Below are 26,885 nucleotides of genomic sequence, written 5' to 3'. Positions count from 1 at the left end.
AAACAATCATCTCCTTTCTGAAGCCTTCATTCACAACTATAATAAGCAGACATGAACACTCTACTCTCACCCTGCTTTTCTGGAACCACGTTTTATACATATTTTAGGTTACCATTAAATAGAATATTATGGGCATAGACTTTATCACTATAATCTCCCTGATGGTTTTGCTCTTAAGTCTGCTACAGAGTCTAGCACATAGGAGGTACTGAATAAATATTAGCTGGATTAGTAGCACATTAATTAGGTCTTCTCCCATTCTGACCTGTTTTATTTTCAACTTCTTGATTCTCTGTTGCTACCACAGTGGTTTCTGAAGAGAGATAAAATCAGAATAATAAGCATACATATCAATTCTCTGTGTGTGCGCATGCCCAAACAATGGCACAAATTCATAACTCAAGGCACAGTGCTTCATATGGAATAGATAATTCTTTTTAGTTCATTCAGGTCTGTCCATTTTACCTGGCTGAGATACTTGTGGGCCTGTTGTGACGCCAGCTGTAACTGAAGTGGAACCTGCCAGAGGAAATAAATAGAAAGTTTCAGAACTAACACCCTTCGTAATCCCTTTCTCAGAAATCTCAAGCTTCATGAATGTCTCTAGGACAGGAGCCCTGAGAAAAAAAGGCCACCCTAGCTGGACTTCAATGTTATGTTCTAATAAGAAGTTTAACTTCATCTTCCTGGCTCCTCTACCCCCACATTCACCTCCTAAAGTGTCATCAACGCCATGCCAGTTAAGGAAGAGGTTGTATAGCCAACACTCACCTGTTTGCACTGCAGTGCTTGAAGTTTCCTCGACTCCCGTGGAAGCAGTGGCTGCTAATAGAGGAACAAGAGTGAGTGCCGAGGACTGAAAAAATGGGTTCACTTCAGATAATCTATCCTGTCACCAAGACGCCTCCAAGAAAAGTCCATGTGGGTGCATTTTACTTACCTGTGGTAGTAATTCCAGCAGTAGTTGTTTCAGATGATTCCTTGGGGGTACCTAAAATGAGCAAGGGAAGAACATGCAGGTTTTCTGATCTCCAAAGACCAAGTCTTTTAAGACACCTCCACATGCAGGAAGAGTCTCCAAGCTGACGGAGTGCACAAATGCATCTCATGCGAGTTCAAGCCTGGGCCACAGAAACGTTAAGCGGTCTCCCTCTTAGTTGCTCACAGAAGTGCATCGAATGTTACTTTGATCCCAATAAGTTTTTTACTTGTAGGTCCCTCTTCTCTAAGTGGCAAGAACTTTTTTCTCACTTAACTCTTTTACTTCATGTAACTTGGTTTCCTGGGGTGAGGGAGAAAGAAGGTATAAAAGAGTGAGAGAAAATGAAAAAAAAGGCATCTTGGTAGACCAAGATGACCTCATGTTCCTCTCAGCTTGATTAAACGTTAGGCATGTTTCTTCCTAGCAGCAGGCTCCAGACTTGGAAGAGGAGGGGGCAATGTGAGGAATGTCTTTTTTTTCCCCCACCTTCAACAGAGACTGTAGTTTAGGACAGATCCATGTGTTTTTGTGAAACAAAGTATTCCTTCTCCAGGATTCTGTGTACCAAGCAGTGAAATGATGTGTTTTCCCTGTTTGGTTATATTTTTTTTTTGTAGTGAACTTTAGTTCTTCTCTTTGAGTTCTTGCCCTGGAGATGGGAATCTTACCCCCGCTTATTTAAAACAAAGTCATCAGCACCCATGGTTTCAAATATCAATTGATTCCTGTCCCCCATTGAGTATTTACTTCTGGGAAGCTATGTCCTAACAAAGATGTGGTTAATGTAATCTTTAGTTCAGGAAATTCCACAGCATTATTATGACCAACCTTAATTGACTCAATAAAAAGTTATGTCCTATCAGATAGGACATGAGATTGAGAAAGTGAAATGGAAGGAAAGAAAGAGATCAACAGATCACCGTAGCCACAGTAGTGATTGTTTTGCCTTGAGAATAGCGTGGATTTAGACTGCTTATAAGATACAATTTGAATTAGTCTCTTAATGCAAGAGAAACAAACACCATGCTTTTTTTCCCCCCTCAAACCAATAGATGGCAAAATTCTCACCCATTTGCTACAGTTTAATACTTTGGAAATAAGTGCTTTATCTCTGCTCACCTGTGTTACTTCCTATGACTGGCTTCCCTGGTGCTTCTGTAGAAACTCCTTGTTTTAAGCCTATTGATGTGGTGAATAACATTTATTGATTTCCGTATATTGAACCAAACTTGCATCCCAGGGATAAATCCTACCTGATCATGGTGCACAATTTTTTTGATATGTTTTTGTATCCAGTTCGCCAGAAGTTTATTGAGGATTTTTGCATCTAGGTTCATTAGAGATATTGGTCTGTAGTTTTCTTTCTTTGAAGTGTCTTTGTCTGGTTTAGGAATCAGGGTGATGTTGGCCTCGTAGAATGAATTTGGAAGTTCTCCCTCTTTTTCTATTTCCTGAAATAGCTTGAAAAGTATTGGTATTAGTTCCTCTTTAAAGGTTTTGTAAAACTCTGCTGTATACCCATCCGGTCCTGGGCTTTTCTTAGTTGGTAGTCTTTTGATGGTTTCTTCTATTTCCTCAATTGATATTGGTCTGTTTAGGTTGTCAATATCCTCCTGACTCAATCTGGGCAAATCATATGACTTAAGAAATTTATCGATGCCTTCACTATCTGCTATTTTATTGGAGTATAAGGATTCAAAATAATTTCTGATAATCTTCTGTATTTCTGAAGTGTCTGTTGTGATATTGCCTTTTTCATCCCGTATGCTAGTAATTTGAGTTCTCTCTCTTCTTCTCTTCGTTAGCGTGGCTAAGGGTCTGTCGATGTTATTTATTTTTTCAAAGAACCAACTTTTAGTTTTGTCAATTTTTTCAATTGTTTCTTTTGTTTCGATTTCATTAATTTCAGCTCTGATTTTAATTATTTCTTGCCTTCTACTTCTTTTGCTGTTGTTTTGCTCTTCTTTTTCTAGGATTTTGAGTTGAAGTATTAGATCATTTATTTGTTGGTTTTTTCTTTTTTTAAGGAATGAACTCCAAGCAATAAATTTTCCTCTTAGAACTGCTTTCAATGTGTCCCGTAGATTCCGATATGTTGTGTCTGTGTTTTCATTTATCTCTAAGAATTTTTTAATTTCCTCCTTGATGTCTTCTATAACCCATTGATCATTCAGTAACCTATTGTCCATTCTCCAAGTGATGCATAATTTTTCCTTACTTCTTTTATCGTTGATTTTCAATTTCATTCCATTATGATCAGATAAGATGCATGGTATTATCTCTACTCCTTTATATTGTCTAAGAGTTGCCCTGTGACATAGTATATGATCTATTTTTGAGAAGGATCCATATGCTGCTGAGAAAAAAGTATAACTGCTTGATCTTGGGTGGTATATTCTATATATGTCAATTAAGTCTAGGTTATTAATTATGTTATTAAGTTCTATAGTTTCCTTATTCAACTTTTGTTTGGAAGATCTGTCCAGTGGTGAGAGAGGTGTGTTGAAGTCTCCCATGATTATTGTATGGTGGTCTATTAGACTCTTGAACTTGAGAAGAGTTTGTTTGATGAACATAGCTGCACCATTGTTTGGGGCATATATATTTATGATTGTTATGTCTTGTTGGTGTATGGTTCCCTTGAGCAGTATGTAGTGTCCCTCTTTATCCCTTTTGATTAACCTTGGTTTGAAATCTATTTTATTTGATATGAGTATGGACACTCCTGCTTGTTTCCGAAGTCCATATGAGTGATATGATTTTTCCCAACCTTTCACCTTCAGTCTATGTATGTCTTTTCCTATCAAATGCGTCTCCTGAAGGCAGCATATTGTTGGGTCTTGTTTTGTGATCCATTCTACTAGCCTGTGTCTCTTAATTGGTGAGTTTAAGCCATTAACATTTAGGGTTATTATATGGGTTGTTCTTCCAGCCATATTTGCTTATTTATGTTACTAAACATGGTTTGTTTTCATATGATCATCTCGATAGATGCGGAAAAAGCATTCGACAAAGTACAGCATCCCTTTATGTTCAAAACTCTAGAAAAAATAGGGATAACAGGAACATACCTCAATATTGTAAAAGCAATCTATGCCAAGCCTCAGGCTAGCATCATTCTGAATGGAGAAAAACTGAAGGCATTCCCTCTAAAATCTGGAACAAGACAGGGATGCCCTCTCTCACCACTTCTGTTCAACATAGTTCTCGAATCACTGGCCAGAGCAATTAGACAAAAGAAATTAAAGGCATAAAAATAGGAAGAGAAGAACTCAAATTATCACTATTTGCAGCTGACATGATTCTATACCTAGCAGACCCAAAAGGGTCTACAAAGAAACTATTAGAGCTAATAAATGAATTCAGCAAAGTGGCAGGCTATAAAATCAACACGCATAAATCAAAGGCATTCCTGTATATCAGCGACAAATCCTCTGAAATGGAAATGAGGACAACCACCCCATTCACAGTATCCTCAAAAAAAATAAAATACTTGGGAATCAACCTAACAAAAGAGGTGAAAGACTTATACAATGAAAACTACAGAACCCTAAAGAGAGAAATAGAAGAAGATCTTAGAAGATGGAAAAATATACCCTGTTCATGGATAGGCAGAACTAACATCATCAAAATGGCGATATTACCAAAAGTTCTCTATAGGTTAAATGCAATGCCAATCAAAATCCCAACAGCATTTCTTGTAGAAATAGAGAAAGCAATCATGAAATTCATATGGAAAAATAAAAGACCCAGAATAGCAAAAACAATGCTAAGCAGGAAGTGTGAATCAGGCGGTATAGCTATACCAGACTTCAAACTATACTACAGAGCAATAATAACAAAAACAGCATGGTACTGATACCAAAACAGGCAGGTGGACCAATGGTACAGAATAGAGGACACAGAAACCAATCCACAAAATTACAACTATCTTATATTTGATAAAGGGGCTAAAAGCATGCAATGGAGGAAGGATAGCATCTTCAACAAATGGTGTTGGGAAAACTGGAAATCCATATGCAACAAAATGAAACTGAATCCCTTTCTCTCGCCATGCACAAAAGTTAACTCAAAGTGGATCAAGGAACTTGATATCAAATCAGAGACATGGCGTCTGATAGAAGAAAAAGTTGGCTATGATCTACATACTGTGGGGTTGGGCTCCAAATTCCTCAATAGGACACCCAGAGCACAAGTGTTAAGAACTAGAATCAACAAATGGGACTTACTCAAACTAAAAAGTTTTTTCTCAGCAAAAGAAACAATAAGAGAGGTAAATAGGGAGCCTACGTCCTGGGAACAAATCTTTACTCCTCACACTTCAGACAGAGCCCTAATATCCAGAATATACAAAGAACTAAAAAAATTAGACAATAAGATAACAAATAACCCAATCAACAAATGGGCCAAGGACCTGAACAGAAATTTCTCAGAGGAGGACATACAATCAATCAACAAGTATATGAAAAAAATGCTCACCATCTCTAGCAGTCAGAGAAATGCAAATCAAAACCACCCTAAGATACCATCTCACTCCAGTAAGATTGGCAGCCATTAGGAAGTCAAACAACAAAAAGTGCTGGCAAGGATGTGGGGAAAAGGGTACTCTTGTACATTGCTGGTGGGACTGCAAATTGGTGCGGCCAATTTGGAAAGCAGTATGGAGATTTCTTGGAAAGCTCGGAATGGAACCACCATTTGATCCAGCTATTCCCCTACTCGGTCTATTCCCTAAAGACCTAAAAAGAGCACACTATAGGGACACTGCTACATCCATGTTCATAGCAGCACAATTCACAATAGCAAGACTGTGGAACCAACCTAGATGCCCTTCAATAGACGAATGGATTTAAAAAATATGGCATTTATACACAATGGAGTATTACTCTGCATTAAAAAATGACAAAATCATAGAATTTGCAGGGAAATGGATGGCATTAGAGCAGATTATGCTAAGTGAAGCTAGCCAATCCCTTAAAAACAAATGCCAAATGTCTTCTTTGATATAAGGAGAGTAACTAAGAACAGAGTAGGGACGAAGAGCATGAGAAGAAGATTAACATTAAACAGGGATGAGAGGTGGGAGGGAAAGGGAGAGAGAAGGGAAATTGCATGGAAATGGAAGGAGACCCTCAGGGGTATACAAAATTACATACAAGAGGAAGTGAGGGGAAAGGGGGAAAAATATAAGGGGGGAGAAATGAATTACAGTAGAGGGGGTAGAGAGGGGAGGGGGGAGGGGGGCATAGTAGAGGATAGGAAAGGCAGCAGAATACAACAGACACCAGAATGGCAATATGAAAATCAATGGTTGTGCAACTGATGTGATTCTGCAATCTGTATACGGGGTAAAAATGGGAGTTCATATCCCACTTGAATCAAAGTGTGAAATATGATATATCAAGAACTATGTAATGTTTTGAACAACCTACAATAAAAATTAATTAAAAAAAAAACAAGAAACTCCTTGGATTGGGGCGGGGGGAGGTAAAATTTTTTTAATTAAATTTGTTAGGACCTTAGTATTGAGGACAAATCCATAGGAATGTCTTTTATACTTAAGAGAAGGCTAAATGGGTGACTACTAACCAGGACTGGAATTTTCTGGGCGCCTAGAAACTGTAGTTGAACCTGAAGTAGTACCTACAAAAGCAAGATGGATTAAGGGTAGCAAAATGTATTTAGCTTCATATAATCACATTTAAAAGGCTAGTGAAAATCAGTGTAGAGAGCAAAAGAACCAAGCCTGATTCACCTGACAGATCATCTTCAAGTGAAATACAAAACCCTTCTCCAGTCCCTCTTACTCATTCATCATCTACCACAATCTTAGAACCCAAAAGGCTGAAAGAACAAACCACTTACCAGTTTCCAATTTCACTCCAGTGGTAGTGATGACTTCTGTAGAAGTGGTAGCCCCTGAGAAGAAATAGGAGAAAGTGGTATAGAATATGGACATTTTGAGAAATCTGTAACTGTTACTTTATGTAATATGCCTTTGATGAGCTATTCAGTCCTCTGAAGTTCACAGAGACAAACTTCTCCCAATTCTTTCATGACTCACGTGTGTTGGAACTCCTGGGAGCAACGGTTGTACCAGTAGTTACCCCGGTGGTGGTAACTGAAATCACAAAAGGAGAAGATCACCTTGTTAATTCCCTTTTACATAAAATTAGGATTTGTTTCAGAATAAATTTGTGAGTTTTTCAAGTGAACTAAAACAAACTTTCTTGCATTAAGTGGTATATCACATGTGGTCTCAATTATGCCACTTTATTTCAAACAGAAAGGGCAATTCACCTGGGGTAATGTCTTAACATTCTGATAATTTGTACTAAAAGACATCTTGAGTATAATACCTGCTGTATTCATTATAGCCAACATAATTCAAGATGAAGAAAATATTTGATGGTTAGTGCTTACCTATGCTAACTTTAGCTTCTGTGGTTTTGTCATGTCCTAAAGTTGTGGCCTCTAAGAATTGAAAGGAAAATCACAGAACTCAGAAAAGTTTGGTGTCTCCAACTAGGAATGTGGATGTTTTAGGGGAGGTGTATCTTATTATTGAAGCTCCTTATATTCCTTGTTAGGTTATTGATTTACCTGTGTCGGAACTTTCAGATGGAATTGTTGTGCCAGAGACCACTTCAGTGGTACCTAAAGTAGAAGAAAAGGGAGAGAAGGAAAAATCAATTTGGTTTACACTTACCATTCCAAGAATGTGACCAACAATCACTGACTCAAAAGCAATAGAAGGCCTTTTGGGGGCTCACCTGTGATGCAAAGTACGTTCTGCATTTTTAAATTTAAAGTCACAATGAACACATTAAAACATGGTCTAGTCTTAAAGTTTTACTTCCCTGGGGTTAAATGTTAGAGGTCTCAGGGTCTTCCCTACATTTACCTGTTTCACTTTCAGAACTTGGTCTCTCAGAGTTGCCAGTGGTAGCTCCTATTGACAAAAATATTTGTGTCAATGCATTCAGCAATATTCAATGAATAAACTTACAACACCAAGAGTTATTCCCATCACCTCTGCTCTTCTAATAGAACTCGATGGATATGGATTGCCACCATTTGGGACTTGGGTAATAGCTTGAATGACAAAAGGGAAAATCCTTCTGGACTCTGAACCTCTTCAAAATTATAGTTTATGATCTGTCCCCAAAAGAAATGATATAATGTTCACAAGCTTCATCTAACAAATGTATCCATGAAAAGGCTAAGGCCAAATATAAATCAGTGGGGTCTCAAGAGTTGCCAATTCCATTTTCATTGGTTATGCTTCCTTCTACAGGAGTTGTATCATTGTGAGAGTCAACAGGAAGAAAGTAGGGAGGGCTAATGGAAGGTGATAAAAAGCTATAGTGCAATACTTGCTCCAGAGCCAGTAGGGGTGGTCTCTGTGTTAGGGAAATAAAGTAATCTTTCTTTCCTCTTCTGGCTGAATACCAATTCCTTGGCTACCAAAACTACTTTCAGTAGAAGCAGCAGCAAAGCAGGAATTGATTACCTACTGAGTTTGGGTATATTTGGGTAATATACTGCTGTTATAGAAATTTTAGCATTCTAGAAAAGTTGAGACAAGAAATATTAATGAGCAAGTTAGTTAATATCTCTGAGCCATAGGTTTTCTCATCTATAAAATCTGACTGTGAGGTGAATATGATTCTTGTCAAATAACAATGGTGTAGAATAGTTGCAATTTGCGCATAATTTTGTTGGGCATCACTGTTGAAAGTGGAGAGGTTAAGAAGCTTTTATAATCACCTGTATTCTTTCCAATTCCCGTGGTCTGACTGACTCCTGAGGATGTTGTAACTTATAAGAGAAGAAAGGTAGAAAAATATAAAGTGACAAGGCTTTAGTTTTTAGAGGAAAGAATATACTTTTCTTGAGAGCTATACTATGAGAGACACAGGTCATCTTGTGGGAGATTCTTGCTAATTTGTTGGCTCACTTGTATTTGAACTCCCAGGTGCTAGTGTGGTTTCAGAAGCTGTCTTCGTGGGTTCTGCAACAAGAAAGAAAATGGCAAGTTTTTCTCAAGTTGGGGAGGGACAAATGTGGGAGTAAACTGGTTAATCTGGTAAGGTTTTTCAACTGGGAGTGGATTAGTTGTTTGCTCATGCATAGCTTTTTAACAAGTCAAAGAAATATACAAGTTTCTTAACACTGGGACCCACCTTTTCTGGAATTTAAAGGCAGTAAAACAAGTGGCCCCTTTTCCTGCCATATTTACCTACTGTGCTTCCAGTTCCTTGGTTTACTGTTTCTTTGGTAGCTCCTGAAAAGATGAATGTGGGAAAACTTCTCAGTATACAGGTAGACTTGAGTTATAACCTCCACATATTTTAGTCACTATGTGCTTAGTGAAGAATCTCCCATAATGAGGTAAATTTTTGTGTTCAACTTGGGTTTCTATTTACCTGAAATAGTACTCTTTGAGCCTGTATTTCCTTCAGGTGATACTGTGGTGACACCTGAGAGTACAAATGGAAAAAGAAAAATTTCCACATAATTATTTCCACTCCCATTTTCAGAGATCTACTTATGTCAGGCTGGGCCATTTCTGCAAAGACTTCAAAAAATCTGCCCAAATTGACTCAAAATCAAGTGACAAAAGAAAGCATCACTGATGTTAGATGAGAGTTCCTAAAAATACTCTTCCCCATGAAATTATTTCACCAAGAAGTAAAGCATAATTCTAATTTATCACCAAAAAATCACACACACACACACACACACACACACACACACACACACACACACACATCATTTAATTCTCCTCTGTTTTCCATCCTAACAAAGTGGTTCTCCTGACTCCTGTGGAAGCTGTGGCTTCTGGAAGACAGAAGAAATGGGAAACGATAAGAATTTAGGAAGATAGGAAACTGCATTGTTATGCTCTTACATGAGAAAAGCAATGCAAAAGATATTTCTGTGACCTTATTTTCAAAAAGGGAAGTTTCTTCTTGCCTTGTTAACCTACCTGTACTAGAACTTCCAGGTGCAACAGATGTGCTTAGGGTCACACCAGTAGTGCCTGAAACAAAAAGGCCATAAAGTCAACATAAGAATCATCCGCATCCAGGTAACCTTTTAATAAATGTTTCTTGGGCTGCATCATCCCGCAGTCCTGCACCGGACAGCTCTGGGAGACACCAGTGTTCTCTTAGAACACTCTTGTCTATGTGGCGGTTCTATGGGCACGTCCTTTCACTGATCTTTCTGCTCCTGGCTTCAATCATGTATTTTGCCTGCATATCAATTATTCAATTTTTCCAGTAAATATTTACTGAGTCCTGTTTAGTACTAGGCATCAGTGAGAAAAAAAAAAAATTTCTCAGGAACATCATCTTAGAGTAGGCTTGCTTAGCATATATAAGATGCAATCCTCAAATGGGAGACGGAAGAATTTGTTTAACAAATTTACCTCTTTGACTTCCAGTGACTTGTTTGTCTGATGCTCCAGAGGTGGTTTCTGATGATTGAAAGAAAATGATTCAAGCATGTTTTGACCTTTAATCAGTGAACCGACCCTTAAGCAACATATTTAAAGTTTAAGAAGTCAAATGGGAGGCAATCAAATTTTTATTTCACTTTAAGTCTCCAGTTTATCTGAGTCTGGACCTTGTTAGACTAGCATTCACTCTTGCTAATACTGCAAAACAATACCTATAATTTCCAATGGGTTAACTGTCCAGCAAATTACTTCTGCTACCCTCTCCAGAAACCTATACCATAAGGCCAGGCACTGAAAATGACAAATTTTTAAAATCTTTTATCCTTCATTTGATTTTTTTTTATTCTGATCTAATGATATAATCCTATTTTCATTTTCCAATGCAGTTAGTTTCATCTTTTAAAATAGCTGATAATTTGTTAATTTTGTTAAAATATAATCACAGCCAGCAAATTTATTGAAGAGGACTGAATTAAATAAAGTATTGATGACTGCAACTCTTGAGCATCTCATAAACAAATGAAAGAAATTAAAAACTATTAATAAAAAAAATGACTAGTACAGAAACTGTCTTACTGGTGTGTGTGTCAGCAGCATGGTTGGCCTGAGTATGGGCTGGGGCACCTGCCCTTCCTGTAAAATAATCTTTTACATCCAGAGGCAAATTCCTGAATGTTTTTGATGATAGTGCTAACATCTGGGACCTCTAGTTCTCACTGATTTCATCACAATAGCAATGATGGTTTCTAAGTAAGCTTTGGCCTCTGGAGGAGGAAATGAAGAAGGCAGAAAGCACATTTGGGGATGCATATTACTCCTTGAGGTTAAATAATTGTTACTATTTTGAAAATATTTGTTTACCTGTAATGGAAGTCTCAGGTGCAACAGTTGTGTCAGAGACTACACCACTGGTACCTGGAATCACAAGGAAGAAGAGATTGTCATTTCCTTTATATTTTTTAATATATACTTTTAAGGCCTATTCTAGGATTCCTCATACAATTTCCAACAAGTGCATTTTTTTTTTCACAAATGTAGGAGAGGTGCAAAAATCTAAGTTCTCACAAGAGATGTCTCCTTATTCTGAAGTTTGGGAAATATTTGTAATTTTTCATGCTTTCATGTTTGATTATCAGAAACTTGATTCCCACATACAGAGTTCTTGACTATTAAAGAAAAGATAATATGTTGAATGTTAATGTAAGGATTTGGGAACAGCACTGATATTCTGAAATTTGGAGACTCGAACCAAAGTTCCCTTAGGTTGAAATAAATACAGAATGATTTCTACCTTTAAAATTGTTAGAAGGAATTTACTAACTGCCTATTTTTACCTGGGACTGTTATTGCTCCACTAATTCTAAGATAGTTGTGGCCTCCAGGGAGGAAATAGTAGTGAGGACAAAGATTTGAAATATCAGAGAAAAGTATGATAGGATCAAATGGTGAGACAACTTACTGAGAAGCCCTACCCAAACAGTGGTCCTTCCCAGCTTATTGACTTACCTGAGTTGGAGCTCTCATGAGCAACTGTTGTAGCAGAGGTTACTACAGTAGTGCCTAAATAGGTAAAAGAGAGAACAAGGTGACATTCTCCTAACTCTTAGGCATATTGTTGAGACATTCTTCTGTGCCTTGGAAGAGCAAAAGATACTCATAACTGACATGAGGAGACATCTTCCATGTCCAGAAGCTGCTTTTTCAAGACTAAGGGTAATGTTGTGACTAACATCCCTACTGATTATTTCTTTTTCCCAAGCTTGAGGGTTATATCAAAGGTATTTCCCATGACAGGTTTACCTGTCTTACTTCCTGGTGCTTTGGTGGTGGCTCCTAATTTAAAAAGAAAAAAATATATCTTGAATTTTAATTTTGTCTTTTTCTTAAACAATAGTATAAATGTCATTTCTGGATTTTTTTTTCCAGTGCTAAGGATCAAACCATTGGCTTTACATGACTGAGCTAAACCCCTAGCTGAATTTTTATTTTTATGATAACCGAATGATCTCTATGCTGAATATAAGTCAGTAATGTTATATAGATAAAGCTCTTTTTAAAGGGGAAACCATTTCAGAGCCAGGACTATTGTAAATCTTCTCTCCAGTGATCTAGAACCCTGATGAGGTTAGTCTCTAAGAAGGTAAAGACTTTTAGTTATCTGTGCCCAAGTAGGTTCAAATTAAAAAAGAAATCCTGGTTCCCTTAAAATATAACAGGCTTAAAAAACTCTTCTCCGTGTTAAAGAAATTTTCTGCCCTATGTCTGTACATTTTCTGTAATTTAAAATTATTAAAATTTTTTTAAAATATTAATACCAGCTTTCTCTAATGAATTTATCAACCTGACATCACACTACAGCAAAATTAATGAAAACCCCATGATCTTCACCTGACTTTATTTCTGCTCCAGTGATGTCACTTCTTCCAGAGAAAGTTGTGATCTCTTAAAAAAGTAGAGAATGCCAAATAAACTAGGTATTGAGGAAGAGGAATGAGCTAAGGTAATGCTACCAAAAGTGATGAACACAATCGAAAATTTCTTGTCACCTAATAATGAAGTCAGAAAAGAAGCCCTTTTGATTGCAAAAGTGATGTCAAAACTCAATGCACAAGTTTAATTGCCTAAAATTGAGGATTAAACATTTTTGACTTAATAAAAATGTCTGTCAACAAATCATAACCAAAAGCAAATTGATAATTTTTCCAATTTGAGGTATTTCTGCATGGGATTTGATAGAAGGAATACTAAATGCTTTTCTTTAATGTTTCCCCAATTGGTTTCCTGTTGGTACAATGATCCTTACTGTACAATAGATAAGTACACAAAAAAAAGTTTAATAAGTGAGCTGAAAATTTGAATATCAGAGCAAGTAAATTTTTATATATACACATGCATGTGTACTGGTTCAATGGGGTGTCCCCCCCTCTCTCACACCCACACTGAATTCTACAGTTTTCAGTTAAATACTGCTGATTGAGAGTTGTAGCACCTGCAGACAGACTATCATCAGATTTGGAGCAGTCAAGCTTAATGCTTAGATTTTTTCAAACTTATTTTGATTCACTTGAAGCAGCTCTGAATATAATACAAACTCTCTCAAGGATTAAGTTTAGAGAGTCCTAATGCCAATGATCTCAAATCACGGGCCATTGTATTCTCACCAGTTTTGAAACTAGTTCCAGTAGTTCCAGTCTCTTCTGTAGATGTTGTAGACTCTGACGGAAGTAAGAGAATGATAAATCTGGGACTGTGGAACACTAGGAGGAGCTAGTGCCATTTTATCATAGCAGCCCTAAACGAAGTATCATGACATCTGAGGTTCAATAAAAGGCATTTTCTTCTTGTTAACCTGTGTTAAAATTGCAGGTATAATCTTTTTTTTTTTTTTTCAGAAAATTTTCCAGTGATACTTAAAATGCAAAAAAAAAAAAAAAAAAAAAAAGTAAACCATAAGGCATCACTTCTCCAATTAATCTTGGGAGCATCTGTGTGGCCTCAAAGCACCGGATGCTCTTTCCTCAGAACAGTTTCTCTCAAAAAATAATGGAAAATAAACAACTGCCTAGTGCTCCATTCCCCAGGCCACCTGAGGGTAGATATACTGCTACTGGCTTTCCCTTTTACTATGCAGCAGGGGGAAGGATAGGACTTTAGATCACTGTTTCACTTCCAGGAATAGATACCCTTAGAATGCCAGAGGGAGAAAATAAAGTATGGTTTTAATATTTGTAAGGGGATTCTAATAGTTCCTTTGTGAAGCATTCTAGTAAGAAAAATAGAAAACAAACATAGAATAAATAAAAAAAATGATAATGTGAAAAACTATGGAAGAAAAGTTAACTAGATGAGAACTGGAAGTCAAAGGAATATATACAACATGCTCTTCTTTTTTTTTTTCAAAAGAAAAAGTCTCTAAGCCAGGATCCTGAGGACACCCTGGCAGACACTCCCCAGGCCATGGAATTCCTGAGCAGAATAACTGCTCAGATTGTTAGGGCACAATGTGGCCTCAGAGAGAATGCTGGCCCCTCCGGCATACTATTCATTCACTACAACAACCCAAATACAGATATGAGAAGAGCCCTAGACCTCAACCTGAAAAGCTCACCAGACAGATCTCCTCCTCGAGTGGTCCTGTGGTCTTCTGCAAAAGTTGTGGCCTCTGAGAGAAAAAAAAAAATGGAAGTTATAAAGACTGCACAGAATGTAATGGGGGTCTAATAGAATACATTGACCAAAAGGTTATGTTCAGGATTCCTGACCTGTGTTGGCACTTCCAGGTTCCAGAGTTTTGCCAGAGATTCCCTTTGTAGTGACTAAAATAAGAAGAGCATTGTGGTTATTTGGTCTATTCATGATCCTTCGTAAAATGGGTATAAATTCTTGAAACAAAACTTTGTTTCTTCAAATATAACAATACATTTTTACATTTGAGCTTTATATATTTAAGATGTAATTATACTTTTATACACTATTCCCTTCCAAGTTTAGAGAGAAAGTCCTCCACTACCTGTTCCTTTTGTATAGTTTAGTTATAGGGAGGTGAATTTAGACCCAAATCATATTCATACATGTCAGGAAATGAGCCCTATGATCCCCTTATGAACAGTCCTGAACAAAAGACATGAGAAGGAAGTGTTAAACATTTCTGAGCTGTATTTATTGATATCAAATGTTGGGCTGATATTTTTAATATGGCAAATGGAAATTTAAGGATATTTGTATGTTTCAGGCAAGACTATTGGAACATCATTAGAAAGTATAGTTTGTGCCTCAACAGAGCTCACCTGTGATTAGTTCCTCTCTTGGTGTTTCTCCTTCTCCTACAGAAGTTGTAGCTTCTAAGAAGGGGTAAAACAAGAGATAGATAATTGGGAAGCCATGGTAGTTCTCCCACACAGGGGAACATGGAAGGAAAAATCTCATTGAAGAGGGACTTGTGGAAGATTCTCTGGCACCTTAATGACTTACCTGTGTTGGAACTGCTAGGGGCTACAGTTGTAACAGGGGTTACCCCAGTGGTGGCTGTAAAACAAAGGGTCTGAAATCATCACAGTGGCTCACTGTGTTTGTCTCCTTAAGACCTGTTTCTAGAAAGAAGCTTGGTGTAGCATTTTCAAAGAGCTCTTTCCTTGCTTCCCAGTCAGATGAGAACTCTGGGCATCTCCTATGACCCATATCATTAAAGCAATCAAAATAGGTAAATCTTCCTCCAAGGAAGAGAGTATGCTTTAGCTCCCCTAATACCTTTGTGATACGTATATTATGGAAGACACCCTTCATTCCAACTACACAACCAGCCAAGCTTGAGAAAGATAGATTTGAGGCTAGATGCTGGTACTAAGACCTTTTCCAGAATATGTTATGTATAAGAAAATACCTAAAGTAACTGAGAACCATTCTGCAGAAAAGTATATCTCCAAACAAGTGAGCCTATGGAGAGTCATAATTCATACTAATCCCCATACAGTAGTCTGTTCAGCTTCACCTGCTCTGGATCCGTTTTCAGAAGTACTGCTGCTTTCTGTTGAAGTTATTGCCTCTAAGGGAGGAAATGATAAAAATGGTAAAGTTTGAGAATTTGGGATCCTGAGGTAATAATTATGCTGATATATCATCTGAGCAGGTCTACTAACTATGTTATAAAGTTAAATAAATATGATATCCTTCTCATTAACCAACTTGTATGGAAACTTACAAATATAAGGATTGGCCTAGAGAACTCCCCTATAGTACCTAACACACACACAAAAATAAATGGATCACCATAGCATTAAATTCTTGATCAGTATAATAAGTAGCTACATGAGCTGATACCACGGGAAGACCTTTCCTGAGAAGGTCTGCCTCTGAGGGAAGAGACACATGAATAACTATGATTTTATTTCCTAGCCCACCCATCAATCACTGTTACTCTTCCAGGCTCTCTTCATACAGCCCACTAAACATGGAAGAGTATCTCATCTCCCCCTTACCTGTTTCACTTCCAGTGCCAGGTTTCCCTGATGTGACTGAGGTAGCTTAAAATAATAAAAAAGGTAGATGATGGATTCATCTTTCTTATTTTTACTTATCCACTACTTGAAGTATTTTGATATTTTGGTATTTCAAAGAGAACTTCTGAACTCTAAAACTTTCAAATGATTTTATTTATTCTATCCTGGACTAGCTTGGAACTCTGTGCACTACTGGTGACTCCAGGTAAAACCACAGTGGCATCCATTAAATAGATGGAAAAACTTTAAAACTGTACATTTTTTAACCATATCTTCTCTGCACTATTGATGTATCATTAAGCAAAATATTCAAATATCTCTTTCCTAATGTAGTTCACATTTTGCCAACTGGAGACAGCAAAGAACAATCATGCATTAGATGTTAGTAAATTATGTAGGGGGAAAAGGCACGTTGCGTAAAGATGGGGATCCCGATAGCCAAGAGATGACTAGCAGGTTGCTCTCCTCCCTGCTTTCCAGCAGATAGCTCTGCAAACTCTGGTTCCTGGAAATCCAGATGGATAAGGACACTGCCGCTAACCCCAAGTGAAACTATGACAGAACCCGTTGAAGTGAACAGTGTCACACTCAAACTAAGTTTTTTAAGCATTTCCTTAGTGTCTTCTTTCATGGGGAAGAACAAAGATCTGTGTTTCATGTGATTTGTATTTGCAAAGGAAGGAACACAGAAAATAAGTACACTATTCTGAGGAATCATAATGAGCAGAGTGGAGATAATGGGGAGTAGTGAGCAGCTTCTATAGGTTGGTGAGCCTCATCCAGGTGTCCAAAAAACTAGCTCAAATAGAACACAGGAAATACCGCCTTGGATGACCATGTTTCTCAAGCTCCTTAGAAGAACTACCTGAGGTTGTCAGATGAAGATGTTGTGCTTTCTGACCAGATGTAACCCTCTTTCTTTAACCCACCTCCATATTTATTTATTTACTTAAGGACACAAAACAGGGAAATGATAAGCTTTGTTAGTATGAGACCTAAGAGTTCTTACCTCTTGGCCCTTCAGATTGGCTGGTCTCACTTCCTCCTGTGGAACTTGTGGCCTCTGGGGAAAAAAAGCATTATAAAGTCTGGAATATGGGGAAGTACATGGTTATATTACCTTAGGAACACATTACCTGATAAAGCACTTGGGGAACCTCTCACAATTGCTTTTGACTCACCTGTGTTGTGATTCCCAGGTTCCAGAGTCTTTCCAGAGACTACACTAGTAGTAGCTGTTACAGAAAAATAGTCATGGGTCATTTCCTTCTCATCATAAGGTAGCAAGCAAATATATGAATAAAAATCTATGTAATTGTTTACTATTTCAATAAACTTGGCTTTAAATGACAGAAGATGATCTGTATTTTCTTCATATAATATTTTTCCCACCAAAAATCTACCAAAGGAATTTTTAATTATTGTATCCATTTCTGTAGAATTCAGTAACAGAGAGAGACTCTCTCTAGATCATCTGTGTAACTGTCAAATAGTTGCACGATTTCATTCGGGGGGGAGCGGGGAGGAGAGTCTGCTAAAACATCAGAAATAATGAAACTTTTAGTTCATGAACTTTAGTCAATGAACAGTGGTAATATTTTTTATAAGAACTTTGAATAGAGGAGAAGTGAGTGATCTGGATACATTTCACCAGCTTTTGAGTATTATTAGAAATGAATGCAATGGCCTACCAGTACTCACCTATGGCTGTTCCCTCTCTTGTTGCTCCGGTTCTTCCTAGAGAAGTTGTGGCTTCTGAAAGGCAGAAAACAGGGAAAACATTTGGAAAATATTCCAAGCCCGTGAAAAAATATGATATTATTCCTATAAAGAGTAACACCAGAGGAGAAATCTCATTATGGGAGGATGACTGAAGAGCTCCCTGACAACTTGAGACTCACCTGTACTGGAACTGCCAGGGGCAACAGTTGTGCCAGGAACCACCCCAGTTGTGGCTGAAACACAAAGAGGACCATGGTTACCATGGCACTCAGTGTTTTGTTCCTAAAGTTCTGCCTCTAGAAAGAGGTTAAGCTTGTCCTCGTCATGGCTAGTTAGTTTATTCCTGGGTTCTTGCCTGATATATTTTCTCATTAATCATTCTAGTAAGAAAAACAATGAGAGTGACAATGTTCTCAACCTTCCAGGCATTCTGAGTCAGGGAGACAAGGAGGGCTTCTCCCACACACCCGTTTTACTCCCAGTGACTTGGCACTCTGATGCCACAGTAGTACTTGCTGTGGCGGGGACACAAGGTTTCAATGTGCTGAGAACTCCAGACATTGTGAACATATCTGGCTCTTCATTTATGAAAATCAAACATGTGTATAGTGCAGTTGTGTTTCTTGGGTTCTTGTAGCTCCTCTATATTTCTCAGGAATAGGAAATTCCATCACCCTTTCCCTCTCAAAAGATTGTGATATTTGTGATTCCACAACATAAATTACTCAGAACAATGAGTGTGACCATCATTTCTGATCATAAGAATTATAACTGTTATTCTGGACTCATATTGAAAGCTTTTCAGGAAAATTTTCAAAATTGAAAAGGAATTAGTTGACCAAAATCTTCAGTATTAGTAAATATATCTCCAGAAACTTCTCTCTGCATGCTCTCCTAGGATTGCTGTGATTCAGGATAACCACAAAGACATGAGTTTCTGCCCCTCACCTGTTTTGAATCCAACTCTGGTGGTGCCAATAACTTCTGTGGAGGTTGTGGCCTCTGGAGGAGGAAGTGGGACAACACTAAGTTCTGGGGATTTGGGATAATGGAACAAGTTATTTTGTACTATTTTTATTAGAGTAGCCCTACAAAAATACATAGTTTCCTGTGAATGTCTGTAGAGATGATTTTCTTGTTATTTCAACTCTGTTAGACATTTCTAATTGAACAGATGTCTCAGAGCCTACTCCAGTGATATTTAAAAACAAGACAAAATAAATACAGCAATCTGTCCCAATCCATCATGGAAGCATAATGGTCTTACAATGCAAGATCCTCCATGAGGATTTAATGCTCCAAATGACAAATCGAGAGTGTCACACTCTCATGTCATCTCAGCTGAAAATTCATAGCTGCCTTTAAAATGAACATCTCTAGACTCTAGATGTTATGCATTTTTTACTTCTTGTTTCATGTTTCTCTGGAGTATCCAGAGTGACTGTAGAGAGAGGAAAATCAGAGATGAATTTTTTTTTTCTAAATATCACTTGTGATACTTTGGATATTTAACATGAAATATATATCTTGGGTTCTTACAACATGCACACATAACACACGACATGCCCAAAACATTCATTTAAGAGTAAAATCCAGATTGGACTTCACTTATGTAACATTACCTGTGTTGGAAACTTCTGAAGTGCTTTTGACTTCAGGAAACACAATGGTGGTATCTGTGAAAAGAAATTTCATGAACTAGGCATAGTGAGAAATTCAACCCTGGCTACCAGGATCAGGACTCAGGAATACTGGGCTGAAGCACCCGAATGCAGGCAGATCCAGAGGGATTAACACTTGAGTTTGGCCTAGCATGGGGTCTCCTTGAGAAAACATCATCAGTCCCAAATAATGGAACCCACAGTCTCAGAACAATGCTTACCTCCTGGCAGTTCTGTTCTAGTGGTCCCTATGCCAGTTGTGGCCCCTAAGAGATAAAGGAAGGAAAGGAGTTAAGAACTAACATAACTGAGCTACTATGTCATCTAAATGACCGCCTCCTGGATTCCTCAGTATGTGATGATTTACTTGTGATGTAATGTCCAAGTTCCCGAGTTTTACCTGAGACACTACCAGAAGTTACTAAAATAATGAAGAAATGGTACTCATGCCAAGCTTGAGCATTGCTATTTAAAATTCCATATTTCCTACCTGTATTAAGGAGTTCCTTTGAGCTTTTTTTAAATTTTATGTGACAGCAGAATGCAATACAATTCACATTATACATATAGAACAATTTTTCATATCTCTGATTATATACAAAGTAGAGTCCCACCATTCATGTCTTTGTACATGTACTTAGGGTAATAATGTCCATCTCATTCCACTATCTTTTCTACCCCCATGCTCCCTCCATGACCCTCCCTTCCCTTTGCCCTATCAAGAGCTCATCTATCTTCCCCCTCCTAATCACATTATGAATCAACATCCTTATATCAGAGAAAACATTTGGCATTTGGTTTTTTGGGATTGGCTAACTTCACTTAGCATTATATTCTGCAACTCCATCCATTTACCTGCAAATGCCATAATTTTATTCTCTCTTAATGCTGAATAATATTCCATTGTGTATATATACCACATTTTCTTTATCCATTCATCTATTGAAGGGCACCTAGGTTGGTTCCACACTTTAGATATTGTGAATTGTGCTACTAAAAACATAGATGTAGCTGTGTCCATTTAGTAATGCTGTTTTTAAGACCTTTGGGTATAGACCAAGGAGTGGAATACCTGGGTCCAATGGTGGTTCCATTTCCAATTTTACAAGGAAACTGCATACTGCTTTCTATATTGGCTGCACCAGTTTTCAGAATTAATGCATATGTTTCCTATTTAGCATTTCTTTCCCATAGCAAATTTTCTGATGAAGTTCTAGACTCTTGATCTCTTTTTTTAAGCTTTAGTTCCAGGAAATAAGTTTCTCAGTGTTGTTAAATAATATTTTGTAGGAGGCCTTGGCTTCTAACTGAGCGCTTTTATTGGGCCCAACAGAGTAAACCAACGAAGAGTTTAATCACAGTAACCAGTAATGAAATTCTGGTTGGTTGCAGAAGCTTGGTAGTCATAAACCTTTGACTGGTTAAAACAGTAACAAATAAAGTTATTTATTATTTCTTTCATTTTTCCATAAATATTTCTGATTATGTTGTTAGAATTCTTAGAGTCTGCTCTGGATCAGGGAGCTGATTGATTCACTAATCATGTCTTTCTTTTGTTTTGCTCAAGGAACTTTTCCTTTTCACATTACCTCTGTATCTATCTGCCTGCTAGAGACATCATTGCCTGGTACCTTTATGGATTCTCTGGGGTAGAACAAAATTTCAGAGTCCTAATTCTTGTTAACTATTATTCAGTAGCTGTTTGTCATTTACAAAAGTACTTAAGATGGAGGAATAAGATGGTGTGGCTACATTCTAGAAAATACTATTTACTGGGGGAAAGTGCAGTTAATGACTTTACAGCCTCAGTTGGGACTATTCCATTTCCTTGGAGGGATGTGGTAGCCTCTGAGACAGGAAAAGAAAGACATGGTTGGAAAAATGTCAAGTATTCTTGATTAGTATAGGTATGATCTGGTCTAGAAATAAAACCTGAGGAAGTATCTCCTTCAGAGAAGTCCCCAAAGAAAAAATCCAGCCAGCTTTTCCTCACCTGTGTTCAAACTTCCAGGGGCAAGAGTTGTGCCCGTAACACCTGAAACAAGAGCCCAGTGGTCACTTCAGTGAATCATTCCATGTATGTTCTACATTCCATGCATGTTTTCCTTTGTTACAACAGATAGCCTTTTGGAGTCACTTTGCAGATACATAATCCTCTGAGTTTTTCCCTTTGGACTGTTCCATCCCCCAAACATATAGGGTGACTTTGTCAGGAGATACAGAAAAGGACATCTAGAACAAAGATTAAAGATGATTTTCTCTCACGTTTACCTGGTTTATTATCAGGCTTATTCTTAGTTCCTGACTACCAGAGAAAGTGGGAAGCCATTGAGTATTACTCCTGGTTAGTGGAATCAAGGAATCTGAACAAGATCTTTACCACTGGTTGGGATTTGTTAGAAATCTAGGAAAAGTCACATCAAGGAGGAGCAAGGTTTGGGTAAATACAGAAAAATGTTGCATAAATATAGAATAAAAATTAGCTGTAAAGTTAGCTTGAATTACAAGCTAAATTCGAGAAAATAAATTTCAAATGACTAGTTGGTAAAATAAATTCTTAGAAACTTTATAACACTATCAACAAATAATTCGGTGATGCCAAATATTGGTATGAATATGTGAAAGAACATAATGAGAAATAAGTTTGGGAAGTAGATTAGTACTCAAATGATGGACTAAGGGATTTAGAATTTATTTGAAGGACAGTGGGTAGCTACTAAAATATACTGATGTCAGGAATGACATTAGCAGAGATAATAATATAGAAACACTGAACACTGACAATAGAGAAAACTTGCCTCAATACTCCAGACTAAAGGTTAGTGTGGGTATGGATGCAGTAACTCCTTCAACTAAGGAAACAGCAAATAGAAAGAATTCAGATCTTGAAATCAAGAAGACTTCACTGGTTTAAAGCAGGTTGAAATCTCTGAACCTCAATTTATTCACCACAAATTAGGAAAGATAATGCCCACATGATTCACACAAGATATTGAAACAAGGCACCCAAAGGAAATTCAGATATATTGTGTGCTTCTGATCTACAAAGTTCACTTGATTGATACATAATAGATGACACATGGTCTTTCAACAAAGGCAGAATCCAGTAGATCAAGTGGACAAGTCTGACAGCTGAACACCTCATCAGATAAGGTTCATAATTGTAAAAAAAAAAAAAAAAAAAAGACAAAACTCTGCTTTCAAGGAGCTTATATTCTAATGTAAATGCTAAAAGAACTAGGAAGGGATAATAATTAAGAAAAAGTGAGATGTTCTGAAGAATGAACTCCTATTGCTTATCTTTTAAAACTATTAAGTTTAATAAGAGACATTAGAATGCAGTAAAGGTAAATAATTTTCATTATACTAAAGTGCCAAGGTCTCTAGCAGTGCTGCTCTTAGGGGGACATTCTTGGTGTTATTTTTGTTTGAACTTGTATACTTATGTACAATAAGTATAGAATTTAATAATTATGTAAGGGAACCAATACACATTTATTATGTTTTAAGACAGAGGAACAGAAAAAGCAAAAGCCCTATGCTACCAAAACCTAAGTTGGTATTCTTGTTTAGTTAATATGATAAATTCAGATTTCTGTTACCATGTTTTCTATTCTAGTTAATGTGACCATTTTTCCCCAAATATACATTTATAATCTCATATTATCTCACCTTCTACTGTAGTCTGATTCGATGGCTCTAAAATTTAAAAACAAATATATATTTATAAATGTCCATTTTTATCTATTTAAATTCAAAATGATCAGTTTATGTATGAGGGAAATACAGAAAAATTTATTATAATCTGCTAAGAATGTCATATTCCCTTATATACTTTCAACATTTCAGTTGGCAGGAATTTATTTTTATGTGACTTTCATTTCAGTTTACCTTGAATGTATATACCGGGAATATCACGAATACCTAAATGAAAGATTAGATTCACGTTTCCATTAGAAAATATACTTGAATTTTATTTTTAAAATTCACTTCAGTGCTTTAAATGTTATGTAAAATTTATATTAAAAAATATACAATACTTTTCTGGTAGACTATCTTAGAAATTTAAGTAGGAATGAGAGATCTTTGGGGGAGATAAACTACAAAGTGTTTTAAAGAATCATCTATGATTAGAAATTATCAAACTGAAAACAAATAATTGCTTTTTTCCCCAGGTAAAATGCTTGCACACATTTAAATTTTATTTGTTTCAATTCAGCTAAACATTAAATCTTGAATTTAGAAAATGCTAAAAGTGATAAATACATACTGTTCCCCAATAGTCACTCACTTGTAGCTATGGCATTGTATTAAGATGACCAATATATAATAAATATCGTGCCAATTCATTTACATTGATATAAATATGGCTTGAATAAGGAATCATTATTAATCTAGTTTGAAGTAAATGATCAAATTATTTTCTAGAGATCAGTTAGCAATAAGATCAAATTACCTAAGTGGACTTAATAACAGTAGTTATAATAAATACAGAATAACTCTTGGCTAGGAAAATGTGTGTATTCCTTAAACTAATAATGAAAAATTTAGTCCCTAAAGCCTACCTTCTATTTGATACAAATTGAGAAATGACTATGATACTGAGTATATTATTATTCTACAAATTTAGATAATTACTGAAGACTTGCAAAAATAATTTAGTCCATTTATTTAGTGTTAGGAGAAACAAATTGCCCTCTAAGCATCTGCAATTTTTATGTGAGGTTGAAGTAATGTTAAAAGCTATTTTTGATTTATAAAACAATAGTATTACAGTTTTGTCAAATAAAATGCTCCAAATCTTGTTTGAGAATAACAAATGTCAGTTTGTCAGCATATTTTAAAACTTAAATTTCTTTTTATTGCCTACTTCTGAAGTTCTAGAGGTTAGAAATGGGAAACATTTATGCCTTGCTATTTTAAAAGCTAGATTTATTAATGGATTATTAAAGATAATTGTGCATTTTGCTTTAGAGGATGATGGTATCACACTGAAAAGCCCAGTCTTTGGAGTTAGTACAGAAGTGAAACTATTGTTCCACCATTTTACTTGCTGTAGAACCTAAACCAAATTAGGCGATGTCTTTGGTAAGTTCCTCATGAGAAAAATTAGGTAACAATTTATATTCAAAGAATTAAGTGAGGTAATGTCATCAAGGCCATAGGTTATTTAACTAATTTGAATTAGCCAATGAGCATGAAAACAAGTAAAAAAAAATACATCTGACATCCCCTACTGACTTACCAATAGTGGTACTTCCTAGTGCAATTGTTGAGTGAGGGAAATTTCCTGTGGAACCCGAGATTCAGAGTGGGAAGTGGTAAGTAGCACTCTTGTTTTACTACAACACCACCCAGATGTTTAGAAACAGAACAACCCTGAATAGAGGTGCTGTGGTTCTAGTACCTGATGTGAAAGGAGTGCTTCTGCCTCTCACAGCTGTAGAAGTTGTAGCCAACACTCCAGTTGTACCTGAAATTAAAACAAATTAAAAAGGATTTTAGTAGCACAGATAATTTTTCATTTAGCCCTCTCCTTGATATCTCAAATTGAATTAATTCAAACCTGAACCTGGGAGTGTCCTACCATAAATTGTTATTCCTTTAACACTCCCTATTTCAATAATGATATCATCCTAAAAGCTGAATGGGTCGGCTTGAAAATTACTGCTAACCAAATCCCCAATTCAAATCTTTACCAAATCCTTTTGATGGTACCCCCAAATTGTGAGGGTCTTTCCATTTCCTTGCACCAGCCACCTTAGTTTATTTGAAACTAGGGTCGCTATGGTGACTCAGCAGTACCCTCCTAACGAATCACTGCTTCCGTTTTCACCTTAAACCATCCTTCTTCACACTATATTCTGATTTAAAAAAAAAAAAATGTGTTCCTGGAGTCACTCTTCAATCTCAGACCTTTTGATGGCTTCCCTTAGCTCTTAGGAACAAGTCTAAGATCCTTCAATAGGCCTGCAAGGATCTCATGATCCATCATGGCCACATGAGGCACCAACCATCCTGGCGGCCTTCTGCCATCAACTCTCCAACAGCCTGTGATTTCCACCTAGAACTTCATTTCCATTTCCCTCTCTGCTTAACCTCTTTATCAGACTGAGGCCTACTTCTTTGGGACACCAGGTGGAATGTCAATTTTTAACACACTCACCATATTCTTAGCAACCTACATAATTCTAATCCTACTGCTGATGTACTTCTTTTCTTATTGCTAATCTTTCTCAAGAGAAGGAACCTTATCAAACTCGTTCACCTCCATATCCACCCACCTTTGATGGTACCTGGCACATAGCTGGCAAATAATAAAAATAATTAAATGAAAAAATATGATAAATGGGATTATTTGAGAGAATCCTATTATGATGAAAAATTTCAAACTTTGTCCTTATGTATAGTTCTGGTATGGTAGCCTTTTTAAATCACCAAATTTTCTTTGAGAGTTTGAATTTGGTGCATCTGAGGATCCTCTGGGACTGTCCTTTGGGGAATACCTCTCTCTTCTGCACTAGTTGGCATCCATTGCCACAGGAGGGAGTATGGTGCAGTAGGTAAGGAAGAGGTCTGGTGCCAGACCTCGTAGCTTCACTTCTTCCTAACTTGCACCTGCTAAACTACTCCTTGACTTCCTCATTTGAAATGTTAACAAAAGCACTTATCTCACTGGTTGGTGTGAAAATTAATTACATGTTGTATAACTTAGAATAGTGCCAGGCTGTCTAATAGTATGCAATATTGTTTTCCTAACTTAGTTTTAAAGTTCATTTAAGATTTGTCTCCTGACGGAATTAACACTGTGAAGACAATTCCTATTCTTCTGTTATAGTCCTAAACCACATAAAAAGATAAGTCTAGGAACTAGATGATTTTGGTCTAATTTTCTGATTTCCTTACTTACAGAACACTCATTACTATAATTATCAGAAAACCTCATGTTGCTCTACAGTCTAGGCCAATAGCGTCCCTTCTTGCTTGCCTGATTTTCCAGGTGTGGTTCCTGTGGTTCTGCTTTCTGCTCCAGTGGTGGATCCATATGGCTCTTCAGT

Source organism: Callospermophilus lateralis, chromosome 4 (genome assembly GCF_048772815.1).
Source record: "Callospermophilus lateralis isolate mCalLat2 chromosome 4, mCalLat2.hap1, whole genome shotgun sequence".
Classification (NCBI taxonomy): domain Eukaryota; kingdom Metazoa; phylum Chordata; class Mammalia; order Rodentia; family Sciuridae; genus Callospermophilus; species Callospermophilus lateralis.
This window is presented reverse-complemented; position numbering follows the sequence as displayed.